The 16210-nt window shown below is 41.8% G+C and overlaps 1 non-coding gene across 1 annotated transcript; it reads right to left on the bottom strand.

Annotated features, from left to right (window-relative positions):
• Positions 1-2573: 2573 nt before the first annotated feature.
• On the bottom strand, positions 2574-2645 carry TRNAA-AGC (transfer RNA alanine (anticodon AGC)). The gene has a single exon. It is a non-coding gene; the product is annotated as a tRNA-Ala (tRNA).
• Between the last annotated feature and the right edge of the window lie 13565 nt (positions 2646-16210).

The following is a 16210-nucleotide window of genomic DNA, read 5'->3' as shown; positions in this document are numbered from 1 at the left end:
GTGAACAAAAGAGTGTGACTCACCTAAAGCCATTCAAATCCAAATATTATAAAAAGAAAGAAAAACCACACACATTGAGCCAGCCCAACAAATTTGCAAGCTCTGGGCCCAGAGCAACACGGTTAAGTTCACATTAGTAAACACCCTTGCAGGTGTGTGCAGTCACTGAGGTTGAGGTCAGGCTTGTTTGTTTTCTTCTGAATGGGAATGAGGAGGCAGACTCAAGGAGGAAGTCCTCACTTTGTTACAATGAAACACAGGAGGGCTCCTCCCGAGGACCCACCTGTTGAATGATTTACTTTTTAAAAGAGCCGTGGCCTGAAACTTCAAGGCATCACCAATGCGATGAAATAGACTAAAACACAGCTCAAGGTTGGACCCATCGGGGAGCAAAAGGTTGCTCCAAAGCAGGCAGGATTGGCTTGTCCTTCCCACTCGAAGTTCTCCCAGTGTAGTTTGTAACATTTATACTGTTCTGGGTAAACTATGGCATTTGAGTCCTGATTTATGATTGTGTCTTCCTCTGTCCCCTCCAGATAGAATGCCTTTACAAATACTTTGCCTTTTCATATCAGAAAACCAGGGATTCTTTGGACTTGATTTTTTTTTTTACCCACAGGACGAATAGAGATCAGAGTTGCCACCTTCTAGGTACTAATTCAGTAATTTATTTATTCAATGGCATTTGTTCAGCTGTTCCTATTTACTAGCCACTAGGATAGATGCCAGATATAAAGAATGAGTAAAATATGGTACTTGCCCCCAGCAAAATCCAACAGAAAGAGATAGAACAGGTCGACACTGGCAATTGTCTATTTAGCATTCCGTCCCCTCCCCATCCCCCATTAGGCCTTCCAAACAGAGTTCTAGCTCAAGGGTAAATCCACTCTTGTCAGCGATTGGGCCGACGAAAATTCTTGCCAATGAGTCATGAGAAGAGGTAGCCCCACGCTCTTCAGAATGAGCTTCCAGAAGCATTTTATTGTCATCCAACGGTGGTGTTGTTCATGGACACGTGTGTCTGGAACTGTTGCATCCAAGTCCCTACCAGCCTGAGGATGTGGCTGAGCCACGGAGAGATAAGAAAGGAAACGAAGCCAAGGTCGATGGATTAAGGCAACAAAATATGTCGTGTATCTGGGCTTCCAGTTACAGGAGTCAATGAATTCCTTTGTCATTTAAGCCACTTTGAGTTGGGTTTCCTTGCACCTCACTTGCAAACAAGATTGTTGGAGAAGCTTTTACCAACAGCTCATCTCTGTAGATGATCCATGGTTCGTACCATTTTTTCTCAGTGATGATAGTGACATTTCACAGCTCTCGCATTAACTGTGCTTCTTCTGCGTCTCAATTGAGACACGTGAGGTTAACGGACACCTTCTTCTCTTTCTTTGCCCTTGTATTTGTAGTGTCCCTTCCCTTATTTCCAGCTAATTTAACTTGAAAGTACGGCACGAGAAATGGAAGGCAGGCATAGGAAATTTTCTCAAAATGTGATTGTTTCTGTAGGTAGGTGCTAAATTATCAACATTTTTTTTCAGTGAAAGTGTATTTACAATTAGAGCTCAGATGCATTCAGATGGCATGACTTAAAGGTAATTCAACTGAAACAAGGCCATCAAGAATGGATGCTGATGGAGTAGGCAATCGCTCAAGAGTGGTTCCAGATGGTGACTATACTTATTGTGGGGAGCACCGTGCAAGGGATAGACTTGTCAAATCGCTGTGTTGTACACCTGAAACTAATATAACCTTGTATGTCAACTATACTTCAGTAAAAATAGAGAAAACAAGAGTGGTTCCAGCCCTAGGAGCCTGTGCCTCGGGTGCCTTGAGTAGCAGGCACGGCAGAAAGGTTAAACGAATGTCCTTATTACTATCCTCCATTGAGAAGAGGTGCAAGTATAAAAGGAAGAGTATTTGGGAGGCTCAGTTGCAGAATAGGGATCCGTCGCCTACGTGGCTAGTTCTGACTCTGAATACCTGCTCATCTTGAACTAGCTGTGGCTTCATTTTTTTTCTTGTTTTTTAGTATTTCTATGTGATAGTATTTCTATCACAAATATGAGGGATGTCGTTCTGTGTGTAAACTATCGTAGATTCAAAATCGGGAGGGAGTGGCAACAGGGAGCATATTCCAGAACTGACTTTGACCACATTGTGTTTGATTGCTGCCTCATACAGGGATTAACTGGGGATAATAGGTCCCATCCTACCCGCCATCTGTAACCTTGCTTCCCCTTCATTCTGAGCTGCCAAATTAGTTCCTGTACTAAAAAACAGAGTAGAATGCCTGGGTCCTCAATACCACATCTACCTTCCATTTGGAATAGTGACTGCACGCGATCCCTTATTTAATGACCAAATCCTATCATTAACCATTAGGGAAGTAGAGCCAGCATATGAAATGGAACAACAAAACATCAAAATTAAAACAACAACAACAACAACAACAACAACAGCTCCCTTTGATTTCTAAAGTGTTTGATTAAAATTCATTAAGAATAAAATCTTATACTATGTGGTGTGGCTGTCACAAAGAAATATATTTCCTGAGCAGGACATAAATAGAATGGAGATGCTGGGGATCGAACCCAGGACCTCATGCATGCTAAGCATGCGCTCTACCACTGAGCTACATCCCCACCTGCCATAACACTGGCTTTCTAGACTGCTTTCATGAAATAAAACAGAAATTTGCTCCCTTAAAAGAAAACTACTGGTTATAGTAATAGCCAGAAGGTTTTCTTTTCTGGGGGGAAGGGGGGAGGGGGGAGGGGGGAGCAGATAATGCAGAGGGTGTATATGGGGAGGTCCTAGGAGTTAGAAATGAAAATATTTACTTTTATTTCTGTGCTTTTGTGTACTTGAGTATTTTACCATGCAGACATTACCTACTTAAAGCAAATAAAGACGTAAAATAAAATAAAAGAGAAAAAAACCAGAATGAAATCCTGTGATGTTTATAATTTTCCTTTGAAAAGAAAATACTTCATAATAACTTGTAATGCATGTAAAACTATTAAAGTTGCACTCATTCTTTATAGCTTATGTTGCTAAATAAAGCAAACGATGACAATTCTATTTTGAATATTATTATTTTTTTCTTTTTTTTTTTTGTATTACTAAATCTAAGAAGGAATTGCCATTTTCAGAGTACCGTTGCTGGTTCCTCAAGTTCCTGTGGATGGGACACAGCATCTGTTGAGTGTTTTAACGTGCGCTTTCGAGGCTCCCACAGTATTCACAGATTAAACATCCAGAAAAACATTATTTCTTACCATGAGAATACCACCTTATATTTCTACGACCCTTTTTGTGTGTTCATAACACTTCTTTCATACATGATCACATTTTATTTTTCATTTGTCTGTGAGCAAGATTTCATTATACCGATATTAAAAGGCATCAAAAGCGAATGCACAAAGAGCGTGAAAATTCACAATTTATTAGTAAACCAAAAAGTGGAACTTGAACGTGAATTTTCTGACTGCCAATTAGTGCCTTTAAAAATAATGTTCTCATGGGGCACCTGGGTGGCTCAGTCAGTTGAGCGTCCGACTTTAGCTTGGGTCATGATTTCACAGCTTGTGGGTTCGAGCCCCACATCGGGCTCTGTGCTGACAGCTTGGATCCTGGAGTCTGCTTCATATTCTGTGTCTCATTCTCTCTCTACCCCTCCCCTGCTCGTGCTCTGTCTCTCTCTCTCAAAAATAAATAAAAATTACAAAAATAAAATAATAAAAATAATGTTCTCGTAAACACAGCGGCCATCTTGAGGAATATCATGGACAAAATGCCCTCTTTGAGGGATTCTTCTAAGATGTATTAGAATGGCAGAGGCCGCCATTATTTAGACTGTGATGAGACTATGATTTCAATTTTAATATAATAATCACAAAAAGTTTAAGGACAACACCCGCATGACTTTTCTGTGCCCCACATAGCTTAGCCTAGTGCTTTAAATATGATAGGGTCTCAAATATCCCATGTCTTCTACCTACATAAACAGGACTCAATAGAGGGCACCTGCTAGGGCAACTTCTATCTTCCCCAGAGGCTTCCAAACACATCAGCGGGGTCAATGGAAAGCATGTTGCCTGGATCACCTCCAACAGGGTCCAAAGAAAGCCCCAGATACCCACCTTCATCCAGCCCCTGACATTTAAAGCCTCAACACCACTGTCTTGAAGCCCCCAAGACGTATCTCATTATGTCCCATATCCTTGTGCCTGTCAATCACCCTGAAAAGGCCCAGACTTTCAGGCCATCTGGAATCTTCCTCACTCTACCCCCAAGGCTCTGCTCAGCCCCTATTTGACGCCATCTTCACTTCCGCCTCAACTCTCTGAACCATTCCTGCACTGCCCTCTGCGATGCACAGTTCATCCTTTGTATAATCCCTACACCACAAGCCTCTCCAGATGGTTCCATCTTTTTCTCACCAGAACTGTAACCCAGGGAGCGCTGTGTCCCCTGCGGCTTCTCACCCAATGGACCTCCCATCTCCCATAGTGCGGGCATCACCTGGATGTCTAACAGGTGTCCCAGGTTGTCGTGCTAAACAACTCGTGACCCTCCTCTGCAGAACTCCTCTCCTCCAGAGTCCCCTATTTCATTGACGGCAACTCTTTCCAGTCCTTGGGGTCAAAGACCTTGCAGCCGTCCTGATTCCCTTTTCTGTCACTGTTGGCTCTCCTTTCAAAATATATCCAGAATCCAACCTCTTCTCATCTAGATTTCTGCCATAGCATCTTTAAAAGTCTCTCTGCTTCCACCTGGGTCTATTCTACCTTCCTGGAGTCTCTTTTCAACCTAGCTTCCAGAGCAGTCTTTCCAGTCAGATCATGCCATCACTCTGCAGGAAACCTACTAAAGACGCCCTGTTTGGACCGGAGTAGCACAAACCACAAAGTCCTTACAATGATCTGCTAGACCCTACGGGACCTGCCCTTTGGCCCATCAGATCTCCTCTCCCTGAGTGACTCTGTTATACAGACTTCATGCGCAAATGTTCCCAGGAGGAACAAGCAGGCACTACGTGTCTTAGTGCATTTGAATCGTTTCCTCTGCTTGAAATGTTCTACTTCCAGATGCTCCCGCAACCCCACACCAGCACTCTTGATCCCTGCTCCCTGCTCTTATACTCTCTCCTACTTCTTACCCTTTCTAACATCTATATCATTTTTTTATAGATCACATTTTTGTCCCAAACCTTCCGTGCAAATGTAAAGGTGGGGGCTGGAATCTTTACTTCTTTTGTTCACTGAGGCGTCCCAAGCGCCTGCGTAGGGCATAGGACCGACTCTGCGGATCATCTGGCACGAACCTGCTTCACCACAAACCCCCCATCTCAGTTGACGGCAACTCCATCCTTCCAGTGGCCCTGGTCAGAAACACTGGAAGCATCCTTGACCCTTTCATCTGTGACACCCACATCCAATCAGTCAGGAAGTCTTTTTGACTCCACCCTCAAATTAATTGCTCAATAGTTTCGTGTCGAAAGAAGACTGATTGATCCTTATGAAACTGGCTAATAACATGACCCAGTCCCACTCAAAGACCATGAACTAATCCCAATATATCTAAACCTTTCACATACCCCACGCATTGCTGCCCCACCAATTACATGCATATGGGTGGGTAGTCGTTCTAAATATTAATTTTGATTCTACTTTTATCTGGCTTGGTTTCAATTCTGTATACACTCATTAACTGCCTAAGTGCTGGGGATATGTGCAAGATGCTTTACAAATCGGATACATCCAGTTCAGTTTTTCCAGCTCTGAGGGCTCAGTGCTCGTTGACTGTAATGGCAGATAGCAATTTCACAAACCGCAGTCAAGGCAGAACTCGGAGTCCTTGAGATCCTACGGAAAAGTCAATCCAATTCAACAAATCTTTATAGCGTGGCTATGCTAGGAATTCCGCTGGATGTTGAAGAGAACAAAATACACAACTCTCAAGACGCCCATTGCCTGATACAGAATGCAGTCATTTAAACCAATCGTGCCACTGGAATGTGATAAAGGGAACATGAGTAATGACACAGGTAAGAGTGATTAACCCCAGCAAGCCGGAGAAAGGCAAGGGCAAGTCAGAGTTCATCAGGAATACCATTGGGGGGAAAGACAACCCAAACAAAAAAAAAAAACAAAAAACAAAACTGAACGAGACTCCTGTTTGTTGTTAAGCTCCTGTTCTTTCTTCTTAGTGATGCGGCTTTTGGCCATAAGAGGGCAGATGGGGAAGGGGGACCCAACTCATAGACCAGAACATATGAATTGGGTGAAAAATTTGAAGTAAACTGTTTCCAAAGTCCCTAGCAAAACTTCTATATACAATGACTCAAATGATCAAAAAGGACTACATTAATTTAGTCAAGTTTCGACTTATAGAACGCTTTTGGCAAGGTTCGCATGAATAATACTATTTAATGTGTCTGATGCCAAATCTGAAATATTAATAGACTGTGTTAAGATTTAAATCTAGTCATAAATATGTCTCCAAGAGGAGACACGTGACAATTAGCAGAAAAAAAGAATCTGGAGCTGTTCCTTTCTGCAAACCATTAGAACTGTGAACAGCTACAATCTGTCTTTGGATTTTCCTTGAAAGTAAAAATCATCAAATAACAAAGAACAAAACCGCCTGCACCTATACAACAGCCTGGGTATAATTTTGTTCTAATTCTCTTGTAAGCAATGTTGACCACTTGTCAGGGAAACATTTTCTTCTGGAATCTGTAAATTAGTCTCGACATTGCTTTTCTGACAGGCACGGGTAAACACGTTCTCATCTTCACCAGACTAAAAATAGATAACAAATTTCATCTTTCTTCAGGAATAGTGTGCTTCTTTTTACATCCTTTCAGCGATTCTTAAAAATAGAACTGGATTTGAATGCTGACTCCAGCATATACGAGGCAATTATAACCGAGATCCTCTGTTCCGCTACCTATGAAATGGAAACGGCAAAACTTGCCTTATCTCACAAAGTGTTCGAATCAGATCCGAAAACACAGCATAAATTCGAAAATGTCATACACAGACAAAAACTTGCATGTGAACGTTCACAGCAGCGTTATTCATAATAGGCAAAAAGCAAAAATAACTAGCTGAGAGCCCCATCAGCTGATGAATGGAGAAACAAAAAAATAGCACAGGAATATTATTCGGCCATAAAAAAGGAATGAAATGCTGATACATGTGACAACATGGATGAACCTTCAGAACTTCATAGTAAGTGGCAGAAGCCAGACACAAAAAGCCACATGATATGACTCCACATATATGAAATTCCCAGAGTAGGTGAATCCACAAAGAAAGTGGATTAGTGGTTGCAAGGTGGGGCGAGAAGGGGGAAGGGAGGACTAGGGAGTCACTGCTAAAGGGGACAGGGCTGATGACAATGTTCTAAAATTAAGATCATGGTGATGGCTGATTGACTCTATGAATATACTAGAAGCCACTGACTTGTAAACTGTAAAGGGGTCAATTTACAGTACATGAATTATATTTCAATTCAATTATTCAGTTGAATTGAATTGAATTATTCAATTGAATAGAATTGAATCATTCAATTGAATAATTCAATTCAATTATACATTTTATAAATTGTACACTAAAAATACGATATACAAATATTTCATTATTATTGTCATTATTTGGGAGTCTCTTTATTTCCGGATTAGAGGTTTTTCCCTATACTACAGTACTGCTCCTCCTCTCAAAATCTTTCTCTAAAATTCCTACAGCTGCGCTAGCAGGCTTCTGGACAATAATTCAGAAAGCAATTGATAATGAAAAGGAAGCAGGTGTGGAAGGTCACCTGGCTGGCTCAGTCGGAAGAATGTGGGACCCTTGATCTCAGGATCGCAGGTTCGAGCCCCACACTGGGTGCAGAGATTACTAGAAATAAATAAGCTTAAAAAATATTTTTAAAATAAATAAATAATTTAAAATGCAGATGTGGAGAAAAAGGGTTGGCCTTCATAAGCATAACCACATATACCAAGAACTCCTTCTTCCTCTATAAGCTGAACATCATGAAGAAAAGAGGTAGAATCTTCTCTTACTAAAAAGTGCCCTCTGGGGGTAAATGTGTTGTGACATCCCTTTTACTCCAGGTTGCACTTCGTGCTTATTTTGAGCTTATAGTTTCACCCGAGTAAAAACGTGTGTGTGTGTGTGTGTGTGTGTGTAAGGAGAAAATGTAAAGACACAACACAATTTAACCAGGGCTCTTGTCTCCCTCCAACTAAAGTTCAACAAATTCTTACCATTTCACATGTTTTTGAAGAATTTTTTCTTACTTCCTACGAATTCTAAATATCTGGTTTGAAAAAAAAATTAGTCAGGGCGCCTCGGTGGCTCAGTGGATTAAGCATCCAACTTTGGCTCAGGTCATAATCTCACGGTTCGTGAGTTCCAGCCCCACATTGGGCTCTGTGCTGACAGCTCGGCACCTGGAGCCTGCTTCAGATTCTGTGTTTCCCTCTCTCTCTGCCCCCTCCCCCTCATGCTCTGTCTCTCTCTATCTCTGTCTCTCCGTCTGTCTCTCAAAAATACATAAATATTAAAAAATGTTAAATAATAATAATAAAAGAAGAGGATGTGGAAGGATGTTGACAGCAGCTGTCTGAGCTATAGATGGTGGGTGGTCTTAGCTTCTCTGAGCTTATGTATATTTGCTCCCTTTTCTGCAATAAGGTTGTAAAAAAAAGTGGAGTATCTTTATAATAAGAGAAAAGAAGGTATTTGTAAATAAAAACACTGTCATTATTTCAGCTCAATTATACCAGGAGATGCCCTCGAAAATAAAGCCACCTTCTCAATGATTTTAGAGAGATTGATAAAAACTCCAAATACAACAAGGGCAATTTGCTCAAGACTAAACAAGAGACGTACAAAGCAAGCTCTTTCAAGGAAAGAAACTTCTTAAGCCATTTATATTGTTTTACCAGATGTTTTCCTTTTCGAGCTTTTCGATGGTCATTGGGGTCTCTGCCTAAATTATAGAATGCTTTTAGGGAAATGCTTTTTTTTTCCCTCATTTTAAACTGACATTTTAGGAATAATTTGTAGTTAGAACACAGAAAAGGATCTTAAGTGTATTCTTAAGTGGGTAGAATAGTTTTGTTCACACAACTTTTGCAGTAGCAAAATCTATTTTCATGGAAAGCACAAAAGCAAGGTCCAGTCTATCAAGTGTGTAACATAATCATGAATGTTTAAAGAAGGCCATCCAACACGTATAGACTCAGAGCTCTGTCTTCCCTCGTCACTTGCCAGAAACTGGTCTTTTGAGATATTGGGACTTATTTTGCCTATATAATAAATTCCTATTTATTTAGCATCAGATGGAAAAAAATAATTCAAACAACCAGACACTTTTGGTAGATAAGTAACAACTCAATAAAACAAACTGATATTGAGACTTTATTCAGGAACTTATTCAGGAGTTTATCCTAATTACATACTCACACAGGTACGTAAACTTATTTACAACTGTGTTCATTGCAGCATGACTGGGAATGGCAAGTTACTGGGCACAACCAATGTATCCATCAATTCTCAGTGGTTAAGTTAAATCCAGGTGTAACTGAAGGAAAGAATATTGTGCTTTGATGAAAAAGACATAGGTAGATCTCCAAGATCTATCATTCGGTGAAAAATATAAAGTAGAAGGCAATATGGATTGTAGGATCCCATTTGTGTAAAGCACAAAAGAGTATACATATAGGCACATCTGTACATTAAAAACATCTGTAAGGACAAGCTTCTGGGGTGGGACAGCCCTTTTGTTCGATCCAGGCCTTCAACTATGCCTTCAACACTGGGCCATTGTTCTAGTCAAAGTTTGTTTTTTTTTTAAGTTTATTTATTTATTTTGAGAGAGAGAGAGAGAGCACATGCACAAGGGGCAGGTGGAGGGGCAGAGAGACAGAGAGAGAGAGAGAGAGAAAGAATCCCAAGCAGGCTCTGGGCTATCAGCACAGAGCCAGACTCGGGGCTTGATCTCACAAATCGTGATATCATGACCTGAGCCAAGATCAAGAGTCAGACACTTAACCAACTGAGCCACCCAGGGGCCCCTCTGATTTGAACATCGGTTCATCCTGGGTCTTGAGCCTGCTAGGCTTCAGACTGGAACCATATCATCAGTCCTCCTGGGTCTCCAGCCTGCTGACCACAGATCTTGGGACTTGCCAGCCTCCATAACCACATGAACCAATTCCTTGGAATAAATCTCTTTTATTGTTTATTTATTATTTAAAGTAAGTCTTCTTTGGGGCATCTATATGTATATGTATGTGTATATACATATATATACACACATTTTTAAGGATATATATATATATATATGCGCCATTTCTTTGGAGAACACTGACTGATACATACCAGATTCAAAGAAACATGGCCCCAGAGAAGTTGAGAAGCCCAGATCATGCAATTTCCAATTCGTAGAAATGGCTCCTCCTGGCAGAAAAGTGTAGCATAGCTTGGAAGGCGGTTTAGACACATGCTCCTAGCACTTTTACTAGAAATGTTGATGCTAGCTTCTTTTTTTTCTTATTTGTTTCACATATATTCTTGAACGAACCTCAAATTTGTCCTATAAAATAGCAGCTAGTGTTTTTACTCTGCTTCTGCTCATCCAGTGAATATGGACATCTATGAATTGTGTATAAAGGTTTGCTTATAAATAAACGGATTTGCTCGACCCTGAGGAGATACTGATTTTTAACACACATCCTTCCAGTCTTGGCACAGAACTCCAACCACAACAGACAATAAACACATGCATTTTTGCAAGCGGGTTATCGATCAAAATACTAGCCAAGTAGCAGCTGGAACAGACGTGCCAGGACGGAGAATTTGCTCAATCCCATTGCAATTGACAAAGCACAGTTTTTAATAAGATCTCAACATTTAGTGACACTCCTGACACTGAGGGGTGGAACACAAGGATATTTTCAAAAGTAATTTATCTTCTCACTCATGACGGAAGCCAAAGACAAATGAAAGTATCTAGGAAACATGCAGTTTTTTGGGGGGGGGAGGGGAGATTAAGAACTGAACTTCAACTTTCAGGAAAAGGAATGATGTGATGATAGGGTCCACTGGAAATATATGTAGATGGTGAGAACATATGCAAATAAAGGGGCGGTGGAAATTTTAACACAGCGATGCTTTCCTACATGTGGCTTCATTGGACGCGTCTGTCTCCTCGAGGTAATAGTAGGATCCTATCCTACAAAGGGGGACTGCGAGGCTTGGAGGCTTTGGTAATTTCAGAATCCCAGACTCCAAAACAGGGTTACCACCGCCTTCCATCGGAGTCTCCCAAATGTTCAGCTTTTCCTGGCTGTTTGTGTTCAGTACCTTCTCTGCAGATCCAAAACGATACTAATTGTATTCTTCCCAGTAAAAGTACATTGTTAGGTAACCCACGGGGTAGGTTTTTTTTGTTTTTGTTTTTTGTTTGTTTTTTTTTTTGCTCTTTGTCCCTCTGAAGTATTCACTGTCTGAGGGATGATTTTTCTGGACCCAGAAGCCCCTGATGAGAACTCTGTGTGGGCCAGGGAGGGGACAGGGAGGGAAAGAGGGGCCATGCCTTTCCCTCTTACAGCCCCCACCTCACGAACCTTTGGCCAAAGCCACTTTGCTCGGGGCTACTTAGTTAAGAATCTCACAAACAACCGAGACAGGCAGAACCATTTGTTACAGAGGGCAATTTTTTTTTTTTTTTTAATATTTGAATCTGAAGGGTCTTTAAGTGAAACACACACTCATCACAATCCCCAGCTGTCTTACACTTGGCTGCCTCTGACATTTGCTGTACATCTGTGGCCCCTGAAGGCTTTTGAATTTGTAGCTTCTAAAGCAGGTCTTGACTGCCAAGTCACTGGTGTTTATTCCAAAGCTGCTCTGAATAGGGGGTGAGGGATCGAACGTTGCACCCCTCATCTAGATGCTCACTTCCCTTAAGCTTCCCTGTGGCTAAGATCTCATGCCTCATTTCCAGGGCAGCGGGATTATAGCCCACGAGGAAGCATCTCAAGCTTTCAGAAGGCGCCATGCCTGGGTCTCCCTTGTTTCCCACCTATGATTGCTCCCTCTAATCCTGCCCCCTCTACTCCCCTCTCCCTTGTCTTTTCCCAGTACTTTTCACCCTTCCCTAGGGAAATTACCAGGGAAATCACAAACCCAGGCATTGAGTGCCAAGGCTAATAATCACAATAAGAAGTAAATAATATGGGTAGAGTTTATACTATGTGCCAGGCACTATGCGCTTTGGTATTTTATATAATGCTCAAGGAAACCCTTAATCCCATTTTACGTACAAAGAAGCTAAAGCTCCGGGCAGAGAAGGACGTTCTGATGTCACAGGCTATGGGATTCCGATCCAGATGTCCAGTCCTGGGCCCTCAACTACAGTACCTCTTCTGCTTTCTACCTTAGCCACCTAGTATCTTCTGCCTTAAAGAGGAAAGAGCTGCGTTTCAACTCAGGCTGTGAAAGTCTGCCCCAGGAAAGGGAAGGAACTGGGGGTCGGGGACAAAGAGAAGAAAGGGAAAGTGGGACTCTTTCTTCCTGGCTGTAACCCCCCATCTACCTCTCCTCTGCAGAAAAGCAAAACCAAACACATCCACCAACACAAAGACTCTGTGTTCGAAGGTTGGATTGGGGGACTAGAATAAAAATTCACATTCTTCCCGTGACTCCCACTTTATTTCTTGCAAATTAATACAGCCCAGTTTTATTAAGCCTAGAAAGCATTCTCCTTGACTTTTCCCTAGATCACACTGTGTGACGCATCCCATGGGAACCAGACGGTAAGTAACACAAGACCTGAGCACCCTGCCCAAGAGAGGAGGCCGAGGAAAGGAAGGGAGAAGAAGGTAGGGAAGAGTCTCAAGGTTCCCTTTCAGAGTTTAACATATGGTACATCCTGAATGAACGTTGATGCCTCTTTAATATTATGTCTGTAAAACGCTGCACAGGAGTGCAGGGGTGGCTCTGTCAGTTAAGCGTCTGGCTTCCGCTCAGGTCATGATCTCATGGTTCATGAATATGAGCCCCGCATGGGGCTCTGTGCTGACAGCTCAGAGCCTGGAGCCTGCTTCGGATTCTGTGTCTCCCCCTCTCTCTGACCCCTCCCCTGCTCATGCTCTGTCTCTCTCTTTCTCTCTCTCTCAAATAAATAAATAAATAAACATTAATTTTTTTTTTAACTGCATAAAAGAAAAAAAACAAGACACCCAGGGGACACCTGGGTGGCTCAGTCAGCCAAGCACCTGACTTAAGCTCAGGGTTTCATGAGTTCGAGCCCCACATCAGGCTCTGAGCTGACAGTGCAGAGCCTGCTTTCGATTCTGTCTCCCTCTGTCTCTGCCCCTCCCCAACTTACACACACATGCTCTCTGAATAAGTCAATAAACCAATAAACTTTAAAAATTATTTTAGAAAAAGAAGACACCCAGAAAATGCACCCCTAATATAGGGTTCCAGGGATCCAGGAATACCTACAGATCTCAAACCTGGCTCTTTCCCTATACATGGCAAAGAGGTTAGCTTCCTTCATGGAGGCAGGGACTTTGTGGGCCACTGAGAGAGGCTGTTAAGTGACCAGAGCCTACTGTGACCTAGAAGTCATCCCTGATGGTAACTACAACGCCTTATAAGAGTTAAGTAAATGAATAAGAAAAACAAATAAGGCATACATGCATTCATACATTTGTGATGTACTCAGGGTAGAAAGCTATTCCAAGCTAATTGCTAAGCAAATTAACAGACAAACTGAATTGCCCAGAAATTGTCATTTAGTGTGGGTAACATAATGCAGTGTATTAAATACAAACATCATTGACCCTAGAGGAACTTTTATTTAAGAAGGGGGAGAAATTATGCCTCAGAGCATTCATTTTTTTTTAAGCTCTTTACCATCTGTTTGGGTGAGAGACTATATAAAGGCCAGGAATTACCATTATCACCAATTACCGGTCGCTAGACATTTTTTTTCAGTTTACCATTAGCACTAAATTTGAAGCAAGAAATAGGCTTATTAAATCCTAGAATAGATTTTTATTCTCCGTGGAGACATGTAGTGTACAAAACACTTTTGATATTCTAATGTGGAACTCTAAGCCTGAAAACAACAGGAACCAAGCAAACATCCTTCTGTGCGTGGAACTGCCTGTCCAGTCCTCATACTCGCAGGGCTGTATAATCTGAGCTCAAGTACATGCTGGACTCAGGTAGGTTCCAGCTGGATACCTCCAGGTAGACGCTGGCAACAGATAGAGTAACAGGTGGGTATCAGAGGAGACTACGGCTGGCATGGATTTCAAAGGCCCTACAACTCTCAGATTTGGTGATCCTAGGCCCTGGAAGAGAAGGTTAAGACACGTTTACTAGACAGTGAACGCATCCTTCATTGACTCACGCTCCTGCCTTCACACAAATGCTTAACACAACGTCGGCCCGTAGAAGAAGCTTGATAAATGTTAGTTGTTGTTTGTAGTTGTGGTAGAATGGCTCTTGGTTTCTTGGCTTGATGTGATCCAGTTGTCTCTGGCAATCTACTAATTTTATTTTAAAAGAGTTGAAGGATCAGATAGTCTCTCTTTTTCACTAGCTTCCTAAGCAAACTCCCATTCCATTGCCTTATGTCTAGATAGTTTAATTTCATGGTTTGATTTTCTTCTCAACTCTCAACACACTGGAAAATCAAATTACCCCACAACTTGGCTCTGGGGCCAAGGATTTACCCAAGAACCAGAAAATATTTGCTAGAAAAACATGGCTGTTTCTTTCCATGATGTGTCCTCAGAGGTAATGGACACCCTGAAAAAATCTAAACGGTTCAGCCAAATGCCTAATGCCCTTGACCATCTGATACCATCTGATATGCCCAACCTTATTACCTAGTCGTTCCCTGCATGAACCTTTGGCTACAGTAAATCCAGACTATATAATGATCTCTGAACCTCAGAGTTTAATTAATCCAGAAAATGTACTGGATGCATATATAAAATACCTTTATTCCATACTTTCATTCATTCCATCTCCTCTTCCAGTAGTTGATTTCTTCTGTATTCTATTCACACTTGAAGATCACGGTAGACATGGTTCAGAAACATGTCTTCGCAAACTCCCTTTTCTGGAAACGGCCGGCGTCCGTTCCTCAACACTTGGACGGCTGAAGGAAGAGGTAGGTGTAGGTGACAGTGATTTTATCATGTGCTTTCTCAATTGAACAAATTGCGTAGAATAAATAGCTGAGCCAAACTGGACCAATGGGATTCTTTCCCTGGGAATTTGGAATTAACAGTCACTTCAACACAGAACGTTACGTAAAAGCCCAGCTAAGGTTTATTCTTGGGTTTATTCAACCCAAAGCCACGTGCAAGACAAAGTTGTGGAGAGTCAGAGACCAAGAGTAAGCAAAGAAAGTTTGTTTGCCAAACAGAAGAGAGTGTGCCCGGAAAACTACGTGCAGAATTATGCCACCACTGAGAGAAAAAGCAGCTATGGTCCTTGGCAGCTCCCAGGGTGAAGCTTCATTCCCAGCTGTGTCTCATCGATGTGAGAGCTCTGTATCCTAAAAATAAACCTCCCTTTCAATTGGAATTAATTTGAGTGGATTTCTGTCCCTTGCAACCATTGAGTTTTGCCTTTAAAAAAACAAAACAAAAAAAACCAAAAAAAACCACCCTCACTCAGAGGACAAATCTTCCAAGATAGTTTTCTAAATTCTCCCAACTGGAACGATTCTTGTCTCACAATGCTACCTTGTCATGACCTGCCTGCTGGTCTATTCTCACTGCCTTCTAGTCACTGTGCCTCCTCCTGGAGGCTTAACCCCCACCAAAGCCCTAGTGTAGCTTTTTGTGTTTTGTTATCCACAGAAACTGCTCTAGTTCAATGGCCTAGCACTGCTCTGATGGTATTAAAGTGGTCAGACTTGAGCTTGTTTCCGTGACCAAATTCTATCCTTGTCCTTGCTTTGAGAATCTGGCCTATGCAATCCTACCAAATTGACCCTACCTTGCTCTGACCGGTCATTTTCTGAACGTTCTCTTTTTTTTTTTCTTCGAGATTTTATTTAAACTCAAGTTACTTAACATATAGTGTAGTATTCACCACTTGCATATAACACCCAGTGCTCATCCCAACAAGCGGCCTCCTTAATGCCCGTCACT

The sequence above is a fragment of the Acinonyx jubatus genome, chromosome C1 (assembly GCF_027475565.1).
Source record: "Acinonyx jubatus isolate Ajub_Pintada_27869175 chromosome C1, VMU_Ajub_asm_v1.0, whole genome shotgun sequence".
Lineage (NCBI taxonomy): Eukaryota > Metazoa > Chordata > Mammalia > Carnivora > Felidae > Acinonyx > Acinonyx jubatus.
Note: the sequence above shows the minus strand (reverse complement) of the source record. Positions and strands in the feature narration are given on the sequence as shown.